The sequence below is a fragment of the Pinus tabuliformis genome, chromosome 9 (genome assembly GCF_031772625.1).
Source record: "Pinus tabuliformis cultivar Carrire ecotype Pingquan chromosome 9, CPIR1, whole genome shotgun sequence".
NCBI lineage: Eukaryota > Viridiplantae > Streptophyta > Pinopsida > Pinales > Pinaceae > Pinus > Pinus tabuliformis.
The window spans coordinates 719,579,620-719,598,589 of record NC_142307.1 but is presented as its reverse complement, the minus strand read 5'-3'; positions in this window follow the sequence as shown (position 1 = coordinate 719,598,589).

Below are 18,970 nucleotides of genomic sequence, written 5' to 3'. Positions count from 1 at the left end.
AACCTGAGAAGATAGAGTTTGAGCCAAAGGAGGAAGAATCAGACTCTGCAGCAGAGGAGGAATCAGAAGATGAAGAGCCACAAACTCCGGCTGTGAGAAGATCAGGTCGAGAAAGAAGGCAGCCAGAAAGGTATAATCCATCTGCTTTCAGTTCAAATTTTTGCTTTGTCTGTTACTGATGATGATCCCAGAACTGTGAAGGAAGCAGTGGATTCAGAGGATGGAAAACTCTGGAAAGAGGCCATGGTTGATGAAATGGCATCTTTGCACAAAAATGAGGCTTGGGATCTGGTAGAGTTGCCGGCTAGAAGGAAACCCATTGGCAGTAAATGGGTGTTCAAGAAGAAGACTAATGCAGAAGGAAAGGTGGAGAAATACAAAGCTCGGTTGGTAGCAAAAGGTTATTCCCAGGTGCCGGGAATTGATTTTGGTGATATTTTTTCTCCTGTTGCCAAGGTAGCTTCTATTAGATTACTTTTATCTGTTGTTGCTGCTTTTGATTTTGAGGTAGAACAGATGGATGTGAAGACAACATTTCTTCACGGGGATTTGGAAGAGGAAATCTACATGAGGCAACCTGAAGGCTTTGCGGTGAAGGGTAAGAAAGAACTGGTATGCAAGTTAAAGAAGTCTCTGTATGGGTTAAAACAGTCACCAAGGATGTGGTATCAGAAATTTGATACATTTATACGGGGACTTGGCTTCACCAGAAGCAAAGCAGATCATTGTGTGTATTTTAAATTAATTGGTGACCGTGTTATTTATCTGGTCTTGTATGTGGATGATATGTTGCTGGTTGGAAATGACAAAGAAATTATCCAGGATTTGAAGACCCAATTGTCCTCCAAATTTGACATGAAAGATCTTGGTGCTGCAAACTATATTTTGGGCATGGAAATTAAAAGAGATCGGGCAAAGAGGAAGCTCTGGTTAAACCAGAGGAAGTATGTCGAGACAATACTGCAGAGGTTTAATATGCAGGATAGTAAACCGGTGAAGGTTCCTATTCCTGTAGGTGTGAGGTTATCTGCTGAACAGTGTCCCAAGACACAAGAAGAGGAAGAGGACATGTCCTGTGTTCCATATGCAAGTGCAGTCGGTAGCCTGATGTATGCAATGGTCTGTACTAGACCAGACATTGCACATGCAGTGGGAGTATTGAGCAGGTTTATGTCAAAACCTGGGAAGGAGCACTGGACAGCAGTGAAGCGGGTTTTCAGGTATTTGCGTGGCACTAGTGATTATGGTTTGTGCTACCAAGGAAGACCAGGATTGGACAGAGTGTTGGATATTCATGGTTTTGTTGATGCAGACTGGGCTGGAGATCTGGATCAGAGAAGATCTACAAGTGGGTATGTGTTTAACCTATTTGGAGGTGCAGTCAGTTGGATGAGTAAGAAACAATCTGTAGTGGCACTATCAACTACAGAGGCAGAATACATGGCAGCCACTCATGCAAGCAACGAAGCAGTTTGGTTGCAGAGGTTGTGTTCAAGTATGGGGTTAGTACAGGGAGCTATAAGAATAGACTGTGACAGCCAAAGTGCAATTTTCTTGGCAAAGAACCCTGCTTATCATTCAAAGACAAAGCACATTGATGTTCAATATCACTTTGTGAGGGATATGATAGAAGACAAAAAGGTGTTGCTGGTAAAGGTGGACACTTTGAAGAATACTGCAGATGCATTGACAAAATCTGTGAGCTCTGAGAAGTTCTCTTGGTGTAGAGAAACAATGGGTGTTTCAGGGCTGAAAAAATGACTAATCTCTCCTGTGGCCCATGTGGAAAGAAAACAACAAGTGGGAGATTATTGGGTTGTGTTATATTCTTTCCACGACTAACCTACGTAGTTAAACGGGGGGTTAGAGGGGGGCGGTAGCCCCCCTTCGTTGCGCCGATTGTGCAGCGGGGGGCGGGTAGCCCCCCTCTACGGGGTCCGGGGCAGCGGCCCAGGAAAATTTTTTTTGGACCCTATATTAGGTTGGGCGAACCTACCTATGGTTTTGTGCATGATTTTCGCACATGGTATTGGACGCGATGGTTTTTCGGTCCATGGTATTGGATGCTTCGGCATGTATAAATATGTATTGTAACATTGAAAGGAATATAATGAAAAATCAAGCTGGTAGTCCCGGTTTTGGGATCCAGGGAAAAATCTCTGTGCATATGTGTTTTATGGGTTATGCTCTCGCATTTTTTATTTTCTTTGTTTAAGAATTCGTATGCAGGTAATTTCTGTACAGGGTTAAAACCTACAAGTTCAGCATAGCAAAGGCCCGTATACATGTCGGTTCGGTATTACAAAACTGCGTATATGCAGGCTTGCTATAATACAAAAGCATATGCACTTAGGTTTTACATATTGAAGTAGCGTAAATCTCATGAAATATGTTTTAGCTACTTCCGTTTATTGCTGCAGTTTCTGGGTTCAAGATTGGTTTCTGGTTATTGTTACTGTATTCTGGTTATAGCTTTTAAAGAACTGATTGTTTGATTCAATTTTGATTGGTGCAAATAAGATTGGTTGATGTAGATGTATTTGATGTTTGATTATTGTTATTGATGGATCCAATCTGAAAATTTATGAAATGTGGCCCCTGGAAGAAAAGAGAAGGTTGTTGCCTTCTGTAGGCCAGCACCTACGTACTAGTACTTCAGCTAGTACAAGAGCTAAGGGGGTTGTAGCTCCCTTCTAGGAGAGTCTGGAGAACGAGAGAAGGTTGTAGCCTTCTACAGGTAGAAGCCTGCGTACTGGTATAAGACTGCACTAGTACAGAACCATTGTAAAAATAATTTTCTTATTAAAAGAAGATAGAGACGAATTGCAGTAGGTGGTATTCACCAACATTGGGTTTCTACCTTATATCTTGTGTTCTTGTGTGTGACTGTATACTCTATTTTACCATACCTGGTTACTGTTTATATGGTTCTGATGCACATATTAATGATCAACATTTGAAGAATAAATTAAATTATAAGTCTGCAGGTTATACGCTAGTTTCCTTAACTACATCTGTGTATATACGCATTTTTAACTAACTGAAGTGGCGTATACAAATCTGATTGTGAAATGAAATTAATTGACTTGATAATACTGATTCACCCCCCTCTCAGTATTATTTCCAATAATTGGTATCAGAGCTAGGTCCTTCAGAGGAAGCTTGATCGCTTGAAGGAAGATATATCATCATGAGCAACAATGAAAAGGAGGCATCCATTCAACCACCAATCTTTGATGGGAACAATTTCATCTATTGGAAGGTAAGAACCACAACCTATCTTCAATCTCTTGGTACAGAAGTTTGGGATATCGTGGAAGGAGGATAAACATTTCCATCAGCAACTCCTATAGATATAGTTGGTAAAAGGCAGTATGAAACAAATGCAAAGGTTGTTAATACTCTATCGGGGAGTCTATCTCAATCAGAATTCATCAAGGTTATGCAGCTCAAAATTGCCAAAGAAATATAGGACAAGATCATTCTAAGCTATGAAGGAGATGATCAGGTAAAACGTGCAAAACTGCAATCTCTCAGAATTCAATGTGAAACTCTCAGAATGCACAATGATGACAGCGTGGCTAATTATTTCTTATGTATAGATGAGATTGTTAATCACATTAAAAATTTGGGTGAAGAAATAAAAGAAGTTACTTTAGTTGAAAAGGTTCTAAGATCCTTGTCTTCTAAGTTTGAATCAAAAGTTTCTGCCATAGAAAAAAAGCAGAATCTTAAGAGCATTATTATGTCACAATTGCACAGAATCCTAACTAATTTTGAAATGAGAAAAGGGGGTCCATCAGACATGAGAGAAGCCACATTCAAAGCTTCAGGAAAAGGAGAATACAATGAGTCAGTACATACGTTACAAGGAGAGGAAGAATCAAACTTTGTCAAGAACCTTCAACGAGGATTTGGAAGATTCAGAGGTAAGCTACCTTTCAAATGCTTTGCTTGCGGAAGAGTCGGTCACTATGCAGCCAAATGTCCTCACAAAGATAAGCTTCATAAAGGTAAGGAACGGGTTAAATGGAGCAGGAAATAGAACATAAGTAAGAAGAGTTATTATACACATGAAGACAGTGATGGAATTTCAAATAGTGATGAGGATGAACACGATAATGATTATAGACTTTTGATGGCTTTTGAAGATGATGATTTCTTGGATGCTATAGATGAAGATGACCTCTATGAAGAAATTTCTAAACTTAAAATCTGTTTAGAAGAAAAGAGTATGATCACAAATACTCTGACATTCCAAATTGCTGAAAGGGAAAAACACAGTGAAAAGTTAGAATGTGAAATTGTGGGACTTAGAAATGATATTGAGAAAACAAAAGCTCTTAATCTTAGATTTACTAAAAGATCTAAAACTTTAGATGAAATTATCAAAGTGCAGTGTTCTCCTCTAATCAAGATAGATCTTGGATATAGTGAAGAAGCATCTCAAGCACAGAAGCCATCCACGTCCAAAAGTTATCTTGATGCAGCAAGGAGAAGTGAACAAGTTGACTATCATCAGCAAAGGCATAAAGCAAATCTCTAGGTAAACAGAGGTCAATCTACTTCAAGGATTAACAGAAGCTACTACCAACCATAGGTAAATCATTCTCAATTTGCTTCAAGAATGAATGTCAATGGAAACTACGATCACATGGTCAATAGATTTAATAATCGCAGGAATTTCTTTAATGGCCAATGTTTCTCTTGTCAGAAAATTGGACACAAAGTTGCTCGATGTGTTACCTACAAGACCATCATGACTAGAGAAGCAGAAAATCAACGGAGTGTGACTGGGATCATGAAAAGGACCTATAATAACTTTTTTGCTCTTGAAAATGAAATAGAATGTTCTATTTGTAACAATTTTGGCCAAGAAGATTCTGAATGCAGGAGTAGGTTTTGGCAAACATCTCAGAAGGATCAAGCTTCATTGGGTCCCAAAACATGAAGAAATAAAGAACCGTAACCAAAACGATGTGGTATAGCATTATATGTGGAAGGACAAGAAAATTAGTGGTACATCGACAGTGGATGCTTGAAACATATGATAGGTGATAAAGAAAAACTTCAGTCATATAATGACTTAGAAAAGGAAAGAAAGGTCTCATTTGGAAATGACACCCCTGCACTCATAAAAGGTAAAGGTTCTGTTATTTTGAAAGAAAATGCCAAAGCTAGAAATGTTATGTATATTAATCGCTTAAAGCATAATCTATTGAGTGTTAGCCAAATGTGTGATCAAGGAAATGAGGTAATATTTCGATCAAATGGATGTATTGTTCGTGAGCTTGATATAGGAGAAGCAGTGATCAAAGGCATAAGATCTCCAAATAATTTATACATACTCAAGGGAAGACAACAACAATGCTATCTAAGCAAGAATTATGAAAACTAGCTATGACATAGAAGATTGGGGCATCTAAGCTTCCCTCAGATAAGGAAGGCATGCAAATATCATGTTGTTTGTGATCTTACTGACATCAAAATTCCAGACAATACAATATGAAAATCATGTCAGTTTCGTAAGCAAACCAGAACTCATTTCCTTGAGAAGGAAGGATCAGCTAGTAAGCCACTTGAACTTGTCCATACTGATTAATGTTGTCCATCAAGGAAAAATTCACCTCGTGGAGAAGAATACTTTATATTGTTCATTGACGACTTTTCCAGGATTTGTTCGATAGGACTTCTAAAGCATAAAGATGAAGCTTTTGAAAAGTTCAAAGCTTTCAAAGCCTTGGTTGAAAATGAATCAGATCGCAGAATAAAATGCCTCAAGTCTGATCGAGGAGGGGAATTTACCTCAGATGAATTTTTTGACTTTTGTGAAGAACATGGAATAAGAAGGGAATTCTCTACTACAAGGACTCCTCAGGAAAATGGAGTAGTGGAAAGGATGAACAAATCGGTTCAACAAATGGCTCATGCTATGCTTGATGAGTTTGGAACTCCCACAACCTTCTAGGGGGAAGCTGCATTTGCTGCTGTTACTATTCTCAACAAAACAAATGTCCGTGTAAACAACACTCAAACTCCTCATGAAATTTGGTATGGTAAGACTCCTATGGTAAAATACTTCAAAATTTTTGGAAGAAAATGTTACATCAAAATGACTAATGAAAATCTTGGCAAGTTTGAACCTAGAGCAAATGAAGGCATTCTTCTTGGTTATTCTTCCTGAAGTAAAGGATATAAGTGTTACAATAAAATACTTGGAAAAATTGTTGAAAGTATTGATATAGTGGTTGATGAAGTAGGAAAAAATCCAAGGCAGGTAAAATCTGAATATTTTGAAGATGATGAGGACTATCCTTCAACATCAAATTAGGCTAATGATGAAGAAGAAACCTATTTGGCACTAGAAGAACAGATAAGGGTAAAAGAAAAGACTCCATCCAGGTACGTCCAAAAGAATCATCCAAAGACTCAAATTTTGGGGCAGAAAGAGGCAGGTGTACAAACAAGAACTATTTCAGAGGCTTCAAGCTATATAGCATTGCTATCCTCCATTGAACCACAAAATGTAAGTGAAGCATGCAAAGATGAATGATGGGTCCAGGCCATGAATGAAGAACTTGAGCAGATTGAAAATAATAACACTTGGGAGTTGGTTCCTAAACCAAATGATAAGAATGTCATAGGGACAAAATGGATATTCAAAAAACCGTTGAATGAAAATGGAGATGTTGTTAGAAACAAGGCTAGATTGGTTTGTAAAGGGTATGCTCAATAAGAAGGTATAGACTTTGAAGAAACTTTTGCACCAGTTGCTAGACTTGATGCCATAAGAATGTTCCTTGCTCTTTCTAGCTTTCTGGAGTTCAAAGTATATCAAATGGATGTGAAATCTTCTTTTCTAAATGGATACATAGAACAAGAAGTGTACATTGAGCAACCAAATGGATTCATCCTTGGAAATGATCCAAAACTTGTATGTAGACTCAAAAAGGCTCTCTATGACCTTAAACAGGCTCGAAGGGCTTGGTATTTTCATTTGGACAAATACCTCCATCAACAAGGTTTTTCAAAAGGATCAATAGATAGAAATCTATATATAAAAATTGACAATAATAAATTTCTAATACTTGTTGTGTATGTTGATGATATCATTTTTAGTAGTAATGAAGAAACCATGAGTCAAAACTTTTCTTTGGTGATGCAAAAAGAATTTGAAATGTCCTTACTTGGTGAGCTCACATATTTCTTGGTTTACAAGTCCAACAAAACAAAGGAGGTATCCTTCTATCACAAACCAAATACCTCAAGCAGATCTTGAAGAAATATGGCGTGGAAGATTCGAAACTAGTACGTACCCCTATGGTAACAGGATTCAGCCTCAGCGCAAATGATGAATTAACAGTCGCACATCAACCAACCTATAGATCCATGATTGGTAGTCTTCTCTATTTGGCAGGTACCTGACCAAACATCTTGTATGTAGTGGGAATAGTTGGAAGATTCCAAGAAAATCCAAAGGAAGTACACCTTCAGAGAGTTAAGAGGATTTTCAAATATCTTTAAGGAACACAAAACTATGGCTTATGGTATCCTAGAGATACAAATCTCACACTTCATGCATATAAAGATGCATATTGGGCAAGAAGCGTGGATGACATAAAAATAATTAGTGGTGGTGCATCTTTATGAGTTCTAGATTAGTATCTTGGTTCAAAAAGAAACAAAGTTCAATTGCATTATCTACAGTTGAAGCAAAATATGTGGCTACTGCATCTTGCTACGCATAGCTCCTTTGGAGGATGCAAACATTGAAAGACATTCAAATCACTTGTACTCCACCTATCTCCATTTTTTGTGATAATACAAGTGCAATCACTATTTCAAAAAATCTAGTCATGCATTCGAAGACCAAGCACATACCTATCAAATATCATTTTCTCCGAGAACAATTGCTTGAACAAAAGGTAAAATTGGAGTATGTTCCCTCCAAGGAACAAGTTGCTGATATATTCACCAAACCACTACCCAAGGATACATTTGAATACCTCAGGTAGAAGCTGGGAGTAGTTGATGCATCATCTTGCTGTTGAAATTACCTGTTTCAGAGAACAGTGGTTGTACGCAAGTTTCATGAAGTGTATCCGCGTACATACACTGGTTTCTATGGATACAATCGCGTATATGTTGGTTTGAAGACAAACAGTGGGGCCAGACTCAGGATGAAAAGAGTCTAATATCGGTTTGACAGAGACCATCTGGCATAGGTTCAGGGGGAGCATATACTTCTAATAATGCATTTTTTGCATTATCTTAGAATATCTTGGTTCAATTTCAGCTATTTTTGTTTTAGGTGGAACAGGTGCAGAGGGAGATCATGGTTGCTGATCTGAATGATGATTGACAGATGCTACTGATGTTAGCTGTTGATGACTATCATTGTCTTGTCTTAGATATTTAATCTGTATGTCATGTATTTATTTTATTATCAAGGTCATGTAATGGCCTATTTTGGTTTTCCCACTATGCCTGGGATGGATGATGTAATGTTCTTATTTTATCATGTGTAAACTTTTGGTGTATCCCCACTTGGTTGGGTGGATGAGTCAATCCCCACTTGGTTGGGAGATGGATGTATGTATGAGTCTTTGGTGATAGGAAGGTCATTTATGATGTATAGAGTCATTTTCTTTCTTGTAGAACATCTTTTTGTAGACCTTGCCTATAGTCATGGGGAGCATGGATAGCACAACAGAGCAGAGATTTTAGCATAACCCTTTTCTCTTGATGACAAATGGGGAGAATGACTTTGAGTATCTTGGGGTTGCCATCAAGTCCAAAGGGGGAGATTGTTGACATTATGACATAGGTTTGGCACTATGGCACAAGTATTGTCCTTGATTGCAACTCACTCGACAAATATCTCAGATGACAGTTTGGGCTCACAGGCTCTCAGAATTAAGAAAAAGGAGGTATATGCAAGTTCCCATTGACGAAGCCGCGTATACATGCAAGTTCACAAACCAAAAGGCACATATGTGTATACACGCACTTTCATGCACAAAAAAGTGCATAGAGTTTGGAAAACTTGGTTATGGTCCATGGTATTTTGGTATTGGTCCATGGTATTTGGTCCGAAGTATTGACCACAGGTATTGGGTCTGAGGTATTGATTCTATATGGTTTTGGACCATGGTACTGAGTAAGGGCTAAGACTATAAAAGGGGAAGGAGATCATTAGGTAAAGACACTCAAGGATTGAATATCTTATGAACAACAAGATTTAGAATATTGGTCATTGGTTTATGGTGCATAGCTAGATCTGAATCAAGGAGGAACCTGAGCACTAGAAGAAGGATAAGTTCTATTGATGGGTCAAGATGTCAAGACATGAAGAGAAGTATCTTTGTGTGATTTTGATCTATTGTATTTGGTGCATAACTTGATCTATAAATCTGATAATTTGGGTATAATTGATGTCTGAATAATTGAAAAGGATAGGTTATATTTTATAGATTTGTACGCAGGTTCAGCATAGCAAAGGCACATATACACACTGGTTCGGTATTACAAAACTGCGTATACGCAGGTTTGCTGTAATACAGAAGTGTATGTACACAAGTTTTACATATTAAAGTAGCATACATCTCATGAAATATGTTTTAGCTACTTCTGCTTATTTCTGCAGTTTTTTGGGTTCAGGATTGGTTTCTGGTTACTGTTACTGTGTTTTAGTTACAACTTTTAGAGAAGTGATTGTTTGATTCAGTTTTGATTGCTGTAAAGGAGATTGGTTGATGCATATGTATTTGATGTTTGATTATTGTTATTGATGGATCTAGTTTGAAAATTTATGAAACGTGGTCCCTAGAAGAAAAGAGAAGGTTGTCACCTTCTATTGGCTAGCACCTACATACTAGTACTTCAACTAGTACAAGAGCTAAGGGTGTTATAGCTCCCTTCCAGGAGGGTCTGGAGAACGAGAGAAGGTTGTAGCCTTCTATAGGTAGAAGCCTACGTATTGGTATAAGACTGCACCAGTACAGAACCATTGTAGAAAGAAGTTTCTTATTAAAAGAAGAAAAAGACGAATTGCAGCAGGTGGTTTTCACCCACATTGGGTTTCCACCTTATATCTTGTGTTCTTGTGTGTGATTGTCTGCACTGTTTTACTATACCTGGTTACTATTTATATGGTTCTAGTGCACAGATTAATTTGGTCAACATCTAAAGAATAATTTAAATTATAATTGTGCAGGTTATACGCTAGTTTCCTTAACTACAGTTGTGTATATACGAAGTTTTAACTAACTGAAGTAGCGTATATAAATTTGATTGTGAGATGAAAATTAATTGACTTGATAATACTTATTCACCCCCCCAACTATTATTTCCAACAAAATCCATAAATGCGGGACGCCGCTAATGGAAAATAAATCATGAAATAGGTATTAAATACCTAGTGCATTGATCAATTGAGGACAGTTGATCCTTGGAAATAATGTTAGCTCAGGGGCAATTAGAGGTGATTCATGGTTTGATGGTGGCGCTCTACTCTCCAAGTGAGGTTTTACTCAGTTTCATATGCATGGAATGTTTTATATGTTGGTTTTGACCTCTATATTTATTTTGTTCTATTGAAATGGTTAAATCATATAGCTCAATGGTATAGATGAGGTGTATTTGTATGGAAATAATTGTTGTCTTATGTATGTGACTTTTAATGTATATGAGAAATGGTGGAATCATGGTAATTAGTTGTTAATACTTGTGTTAAAGCATTATATTTCTCATGATTGACTTGCATGTGGTTTTCCAATGTGAAGTTATCTGTAGAAGCATATTAAGTGGATTGGAAATTTTAATACCCATGCATGGTAGCATATTGCACATAATTAGATTACCTGTGATATTGTAGTACTATGGAAGTAATGGAAGTTTTATTCATATGACTCCTTATACATCCAAGAATAGAGTTTTAGCGGAAGCATGACATGTAGTTATATATATACTAACATTGTTATGCAGAGATCATGTATGAATATGTGAGATGACTATGGATTCTCTAGCTGACCATAATTACCCTTACTAAAGAAATATGGTATTTCATAATACTCTAAAGTGATAACACCCTATGAACGTTGACCAATTGAAGGAATAATGTTTTCCATTGTATGACTAATGGTTTAAGTATGTGTTTGCATGTCTAATCAAGCTAGTATAGGCATGAGAATGAAAGGTTGGTCAATGTTGTAGTGACTATGTGTACACCACAATGATCATGAAAATTAATGTCCATTAATGCTTAGGGATTAATCCAAATATTTTGGTAGGGTGCATACCAGCATAAATTCTTAATGGTCGATGACATACATCAGAGATATTAATGAATATAAGGTTCCATATAAAGGATCTAAAAAAAAATTAATGAGAAATTGGTACTATGGCCTAATTGTAATATGGCTCAGATACTTTTAGAAGACAAGATATGTAGGAAGGGGAAAATATTTAACTCTGAATGAAATCAAATTGTACATTTATGGGGCCTGGAGGCTAATTTCCTAGGTAGGTTCACAAGGTTCATTACAAATGGTATCATAGCTCAAGTTGAAACCTTTTGGCCTATGGGCCAATCCACGTTTACGGAATAGGGTGAGAACCGAGGGTGAGAATTAATCCGACATTTAAACAAAAAAAGGGGTTTAAAACCTATAAGATAAAGTTAATATTTGAAATTAAAGGGTTGAATTTCATATTTAAATTCTCACCCTAAAGTAAATAAGAATCCACATTCTAACATGGTTGTTAAAGGGGCCAATAATACAAAAAATTCGTTTTACATATAACATATGAGTTTTATGCATATGACACTAAGAAACTGAATTGATAAAATTATGGAATAATGGTGAATTAAGCATTATAAGGGTGAATCGAAGTAGGGAAGGTGGAATCATGAACATTCGAATATAAACTAATTATCATATTGTTGACTGGAATATTACCGTATTAAAATAAGTCACATTTATAATACTTAATATAATATAGTGATCGCATATCCTGAGTCATTTATTGCTAGTGTTTCTTCATCTGGAACGTAATGAGTCACAGGTACTTGTATGAAATCATTTAGCACGCCCCGTTAAAGAAATATTATGAGTCTCAGGGAGTGGAATAGAGCAAGGCCTTCATGGAGAGAGAGGGAAAATCCTCGTGTTACAATAGAACTGGGAAAGCTCACTAAAGCGATGTGCTTCACCCATCTACACGAGTTAAAAATGACTGCATAGAGCGATTTATCTATTTTTTGCCTTGAGGAAAATCGTTGTCTTATAATGTTACTCTAAGGATGGAACTACTCCTTGAGGAACTAAGTTTGTGGATGCTTATCTGGGATGCCAAACAAATATGTGGATCATCTTCTCTTTAATACTGAAGATGAAAGGAAAGGTATGAAATATGTTATTATTTGATTATGAAGTTTATTTTGAGTGTGATCCAGTTGTCTCATGCAGTAAAGGCTAAAACATAGGTTGGATATTCAAAAATCCGCATAAAGTAGATTGCTTACTGCATCATGTCTGGACCCACTGTGAATGTTGTGCTCTTTCTAGAAGCAGAGAACACATCGTAAATTTTCAAATCAATAATAATACAAAATGCTTATCGCTAAGCATGACAATGACATATGGAGTGAAACCTTGTTCTTCTAGATGCCTAGATTAAAGGCTCCTCCTTTGATGCATTGATGTTATCCTTGGGGTGACATTCCTCATGTGTTGCCAAGTTAGATGTTTTATTTTTATCTCCACATAATGCAATGTACACCGATGGGTAAAAGAAAAAACACATTACAAAGTTAGGAAGTCATGTTGATAATGGTTGTTCCTTGATTTAAGGTTGTTTTATGACAGATATGGAAGCAACGATCACAGATCTAGTTGGCCAAAACACAACGGGTGGGATAATAATTACCCTCAATATATTCAATTAAGAGATAAACATACTATTATAAAACATGCGTGATGTGCTAAGTAAAAGCAGTCCCGATGTTTCTAAATAAGTATATGCATATGATGGGAATAGAGATTAGTGGAATAAGACGTGGTTGTAAACATTCTCTAATCAACCACGAGCTTTCATTTTGATTTTTTGGAAAAACATGGTTAGTAAATAAGGGTCCTTTCTTTTAGGTTTATCTTAATATATATTTTTGGCGATCAATCGCTTGTTAGATAAGCCTTATCGTTGCAGACTGTAGAATGGATAATGGCAATCCGATTCTGATCAAATATTCTCTCCTCTGATGCCCATAAATAAGTGAACAATCTCAATCAGCTAGAAATATAAGAGTGGTTTGTGAGTTTGTTGAGAGGCAGCACACTGCAATGACTATATGTGCTCTTAATGATGCCCTCACATGGCCTATATATTGTCTGCAGAAAGATTTCTTATGTTATATTGGTATAACTTTCCCTAGGCCATGCACTCGCATCCATACATACATACATATATGTTGGGTTTGCTTACTTTTCCCTACGTGATACTGTGATAGTATATAATTGAATCTGTTTTCCTGTCAACTGTTTCGAAAGTCTTGAAAAGTTTCGTGTGCAAATATATACATCCAACCTTAAAACAAGCCTTCATCGTAGTTAATGAGGGGTTATGCACCCACTATATCTAATCGCTTCGTTCAGTCTTGTTGGGGCCTGGCTTCACTATGTCTTTGATTTTGTTGGTTTCCCAATATCATAATAGTTTTTTCCACTCGATTTGTGTACTCATATGGCTTCCAATAACTAGGTTGGAATTGAAAATTTTTTGAGTGTGACATATACTTCACCCGTTTTAACATTTCAAAGGATGCATCTTGATAGTATGGCAAATCTTTTAAATATATTTGATGGGAAAATCACCGCGACGATCCAGTCTATCTATGGAACGTTCACCTCCCACCATTTCCCAACCTTCTTCCGTTTGGTATTCATGCATCTTATTCTCCTGTAAGTGATGGCCATACATAATGCTATGTTCATGCTGAAATAGTATATCTGAATAAAGTAGTTTAAGGAGGTGACATTTTCATTTAAAAATAATGGAAAATTTGGGATGATTTAAAATGCATATAACTATAATGTGATCCTTTGAGGGTAAAGGATGGGTGAATTCCGTGAAGGTCAGAAGATAAATGTGCAAGTGTAGAGTAAGCAAGTTTATGGGTGTTGTCCCTCTTGCAGAGTTGTGAGTCTGTTCACACTGTGGTATTATGGTGTTTTTGATCATTAAGCCTTGTGACTTAGCTTACTTTTTGGTGTTGCATTCTGGATACACCCCACAAATATTCTTGTGCCACTTCATCCCATTTATACCTGGTTTGTGAAGAATAAAAACTATATGCCCTACGGTTTCATATCTGATAATGGGAGTATGCGCATGATTAATTGATCTAATACCATTGTCTGCGACAATGCTTCAAATTATTGTGTGTATTATAAATGATCAATGTTTGAATTATCATGCTCTTTATATATAATTATGTCAAAAGTTGCAACTAAGAATAGATAACAACTTTTAAGAAGATAATGTAAAGATAAATACCATAATGTCATCCAAAGTGGAAGAAAATTGTGCATAGCGAAGTATAGAGTTATATTTGATAAATGCTCCCATAAAAAAATTGCAAAAATTGTTGAGTTGCTCAAATTATTTATATATATATATACCTAATTTAGCATTGAAAATAGTTACGTGTCTCAATTAATATACCTAATATACCTAATTTGTTGATCAAAGTATATATTCTCACACAAATGGTATCTCCTTCATATCATTGGAATTGAGACACACCTTTTTTTTATCAGCATCAAACTTTGAGAGTGGAACTTAATCATGATCCAATAAAACAATTATTATCAATGTCCAGTTTTTAAGGTTTAGGTATCAATTTGGTTATTATGTTTTGCTAGTTCATTTTGATGATCTCGTGGAGTGGTTAAAACTTACAATTATAACCCTGGGTATATTGTGATGGGTAGCTCGGTGTCTAGAAGCTCGGTGTCTAGAATTGATGGGAGTTTGCAATACTAGTGTCTCATAAAGTTGCTCAATAGTGGTTATAAGTAATGGGAATAATGAAATCAAGTTGTTGATTCTATAAGATTTACTTTTTTTAGCAGTAAGCTCAATGGCTTCGTAAAGGATGTCTTGTAGCATATGGATCTCTGGTAATAGTGGTTTATTGAATTCGATTTTTATTAATATCCACGAATGATTTGAATGACTTGAGAGTAGAACATGCAATGACAGCTATAAAAGGAGTGCAAAGTGGATCTCCATCTCTACAATATTGATAAAATGAATAACCAAAATCTTGATATCTCATTAAACGACATGAAATATCATAATGCCTCACAAAATAGGCAATAATAATGTAATAATATCAACATTTTAAATTTTTATTTTTCCACTGAAAAGAAGTGGTAATTTCATTCAAATAAGATTAAAATTGCATATTTCAGATGCTTATACGACATTCCCAAACCCATTTTCAGGTACAAAAAGAGAATATATATGTCCCTATAGCCGCTCTACAGCAAAAATATATAAAGACACATATTCATCTTAAAAAAACCCCAAAAAAAAATTGGTATCAGAATTCGTTTCTAAAAATATTTTTCTTTGTGAGTAGGGGAAAATTTTGCATAAAGTATGATGAATGAATATCGTAAATTAGAATTGTTAAGGTAACGAGCAACATAGATTGAAAGCACTTTGGCCACACTTGGAAATCCTACATGGGAAAAGGTAGTTTGTGTTAGTTGAAGAAAAAAACTACTCATTTGGTATTGCGTAAAAGAGTTAAGTCCTTATGTGTAATGATTTCCATTTATATGAGCAGAAGAAATTTTCTACCTCAATTCAAGATGATTATGTTGGGGTCAATTTTCATAAAATTATCCGAACTAGTCAAGCTTGAGCATGTGGAGATTATTGTTTTAGAGATGAAGGTAAGACATACATATGCATGATAGAAACTAGATGTACATAAAATTAAAACTTGAGAAAAATTGGTATTATGAATGATGAGGAGAAATTAGAAAGTTTTGGTTAAAGCCTCTAACAAAATTTCTACCATTGGATCAACATCCCAAACCATGACATGTGCGCTTGAACCATGTGGAAAACTATATTGGAATTGATTGTTCCAATACGTAAGAGATTTAAATAGGGATTGGTGAATAAAAGAAAATCTGACCTAATACCTGAAAGGAGGATTATATAATAGAGGAAGCCCATGGTCATATCCCGGGTTAATTGTAGTGTAATGATACATATACCTATGCAATGTCATGGATGATTTTGCACGTTGTTACCATAGTCTAGTGAAGTAGTCATTAAGATAAACATGTTGAATAGGATCATGCTTAATATCCATGCATATTAATGAGTTATATGAATTTACCATGCAACCACATGTGTGTGCAGTATTATAGACTTGTAAGAATATTGTATTTATCAATTGGTTAATGATAGGATGGTCTTGGTGTCATGCATTCATATAAGAAAGAGTCTTGAGTCTAAATCGAGCTATACATGCATGGGGTCTTATGTTCCAACAATAAATAGGCAAAGTATGCATCAATAACTTATGATTATGTTTAAGAGTCAGGCTTGACAACAAAACTGAAGGTTATTAGTCATTATAGTCATGAAAAATATTATAAGTAATTTGTTATAGCATGTCATGAGCCTTAGTGATAAAATGCCTTAAAAGTAATGTTGTTATATTTTGTTTAAGGTTAATAACAAGTAATGCATATAGAAGGAAGATATGATTACTTGAGTGGCACACTTACCATGTTGCCTTCATGTGTGAAAGAATCACACTTTTCTAGAAAAGAAATTTACCATGCTTATTAGGAATTATGTGGTAATTGATTCTCGTCAAAGCATAAACTATGGTCATCATGCTATAAAAATTATAAATGGAAAATTGATATATAACATGGTAAAGGTTTTCAGGAAATAACATTATGATGGTTAAAACAGATTATAGTACAAGACTATGTAATTGTATAAATTGTCTTCAAATTAATCCTTTGATTAATGCATCTACATACAATGTTATTTTTTCTTCGATTGGAAGAAAGTATGATTAAGGGGAAACTTAAATTTAGTAGATTATTATATACCATGACATAAGCATCTTTCAATGGATATGCATAATGGAACCTATAAGTATCTTTGAGTACAAATCATGGTAATTAATAAGTAGCACCAAGTGTACGGACCACTGAGTCAATTAAATGGTATCTAACAATATAATTAAATAGATTGATATCATGCAAATTTAAATGCATAATCTTGGGAGGTTCTCTTATTGGATTGCATGGATAATGTGTATGGACAACATAAGAAATGTTGCATAATTCACACAGGAATTCATAAAATGGATAACTCATCTTTTGGTTAAGGGTGATTTAATGTTAAAGAGTATCTAACATGTAAGTACTCTGAGATCATAAACACTTACAACTAAAAGGGGTGTAGGATTGAAAGTAGTAAAACACACTTTCATGTATAAATACACTAAATTATTCATGGCCAACAATTTGTTGAGGCATAAAAAGGGAAATAGTAAATCATATGGGATGAATTATTTAATAATGAAGTATGATCTAATAATTATTAAACTTCAAAATATGTGAGTTAATAGTCTGCTTTAGAAAATTAAGTAGAAGGTATGATTAAGATGAAAATATGCATAAATACAATACTATGCTACTGATATTGTCCAAATGAAATCTGGAAATGATCTGCGCTTGAAATAAACTTTTCTTGGATTCAGAAATGAACCATGCCCATCGGAATTCCTTATAAAATAATCATGATTGTTCAATTTATCATAAAAACGTAGAGCAATGTTTGGCATGATTCTAACATAGAAGAAGACATGTGGTTAAAACTTATGTCATGCAAGTGATACCATGAGGATGGTATGATGGGTTGTAGAACAGATAGTCCTATGTACAGTAATACATACAGTACCTGTATGATTACATGTGTTACATGACTAAAATATGATGTGTATATCGATGTGTATAATATATCTTTTGTGCAGGTATGCATAAAGAAATTGGGTGGATGTCTGGCAGGGCAATCGACCTAGAGGTTTCACAGAAGAAGGAAGGTAACAAATGGTTCAAGGATAAGTAACCATGGTTAATTACAGTTTTGCATACATACAATTATGATAAATATATATGATGAAAATATATAATTAATATATATGGTTATGTGAACTAATATGATATGACATTGCAGGCATATTGATGTGGAAAATATGCTAACAACCATGTTGTATGCAGAGAACTACAAGAAGCAGGTGTTTAACAAGAAAACAAATGCTTGGAATAATCCTAGAAGAGAACGTGCATTCTTCAGATAAAATGAAAAATGAGCAATAGCTGCTTTACAAATATTGAGTAACAGATCATGATATTTATCATAGTTAAATTTTTGCATCTATAACTTCTCATGGATGGTTTGAAAACAATGTTGTAGGTAGTTATGGAAGGAAATATGTTGGGAGAACTCCTTGTAACTACATCAGAAGAATTGCATCAGATGGAGGAGCCATGAGAGCTGTGGATTCATAAACCAGCTACCTGTGAATGAGGACATGATGCAGTGATACAACGAGGATGATGTAAAGTTTAAGGGAAGGAGTATGTAACACCCCTCCCTTGTGTGTTAAATAATTATAAACCTAAACTGAGCTAAAGCTAGTTGTGATACCCTCCCTTGTAGGTTAAACCATTTTAAACCTAAGATGAGGAAAGCCAGGTGTGATATTTAATATGAAAATAAAATATGTTAGTAATTAAATTAATAAATAAATCACTTGGAGGGTGGAGTACCAAGAGAGATGATATTCTTGCCAAATCCCTTTGAGGAATGGGATAGAGATAAATCTTTCATGATAAAGGTTCTAGATGTGATTCTAGATAAG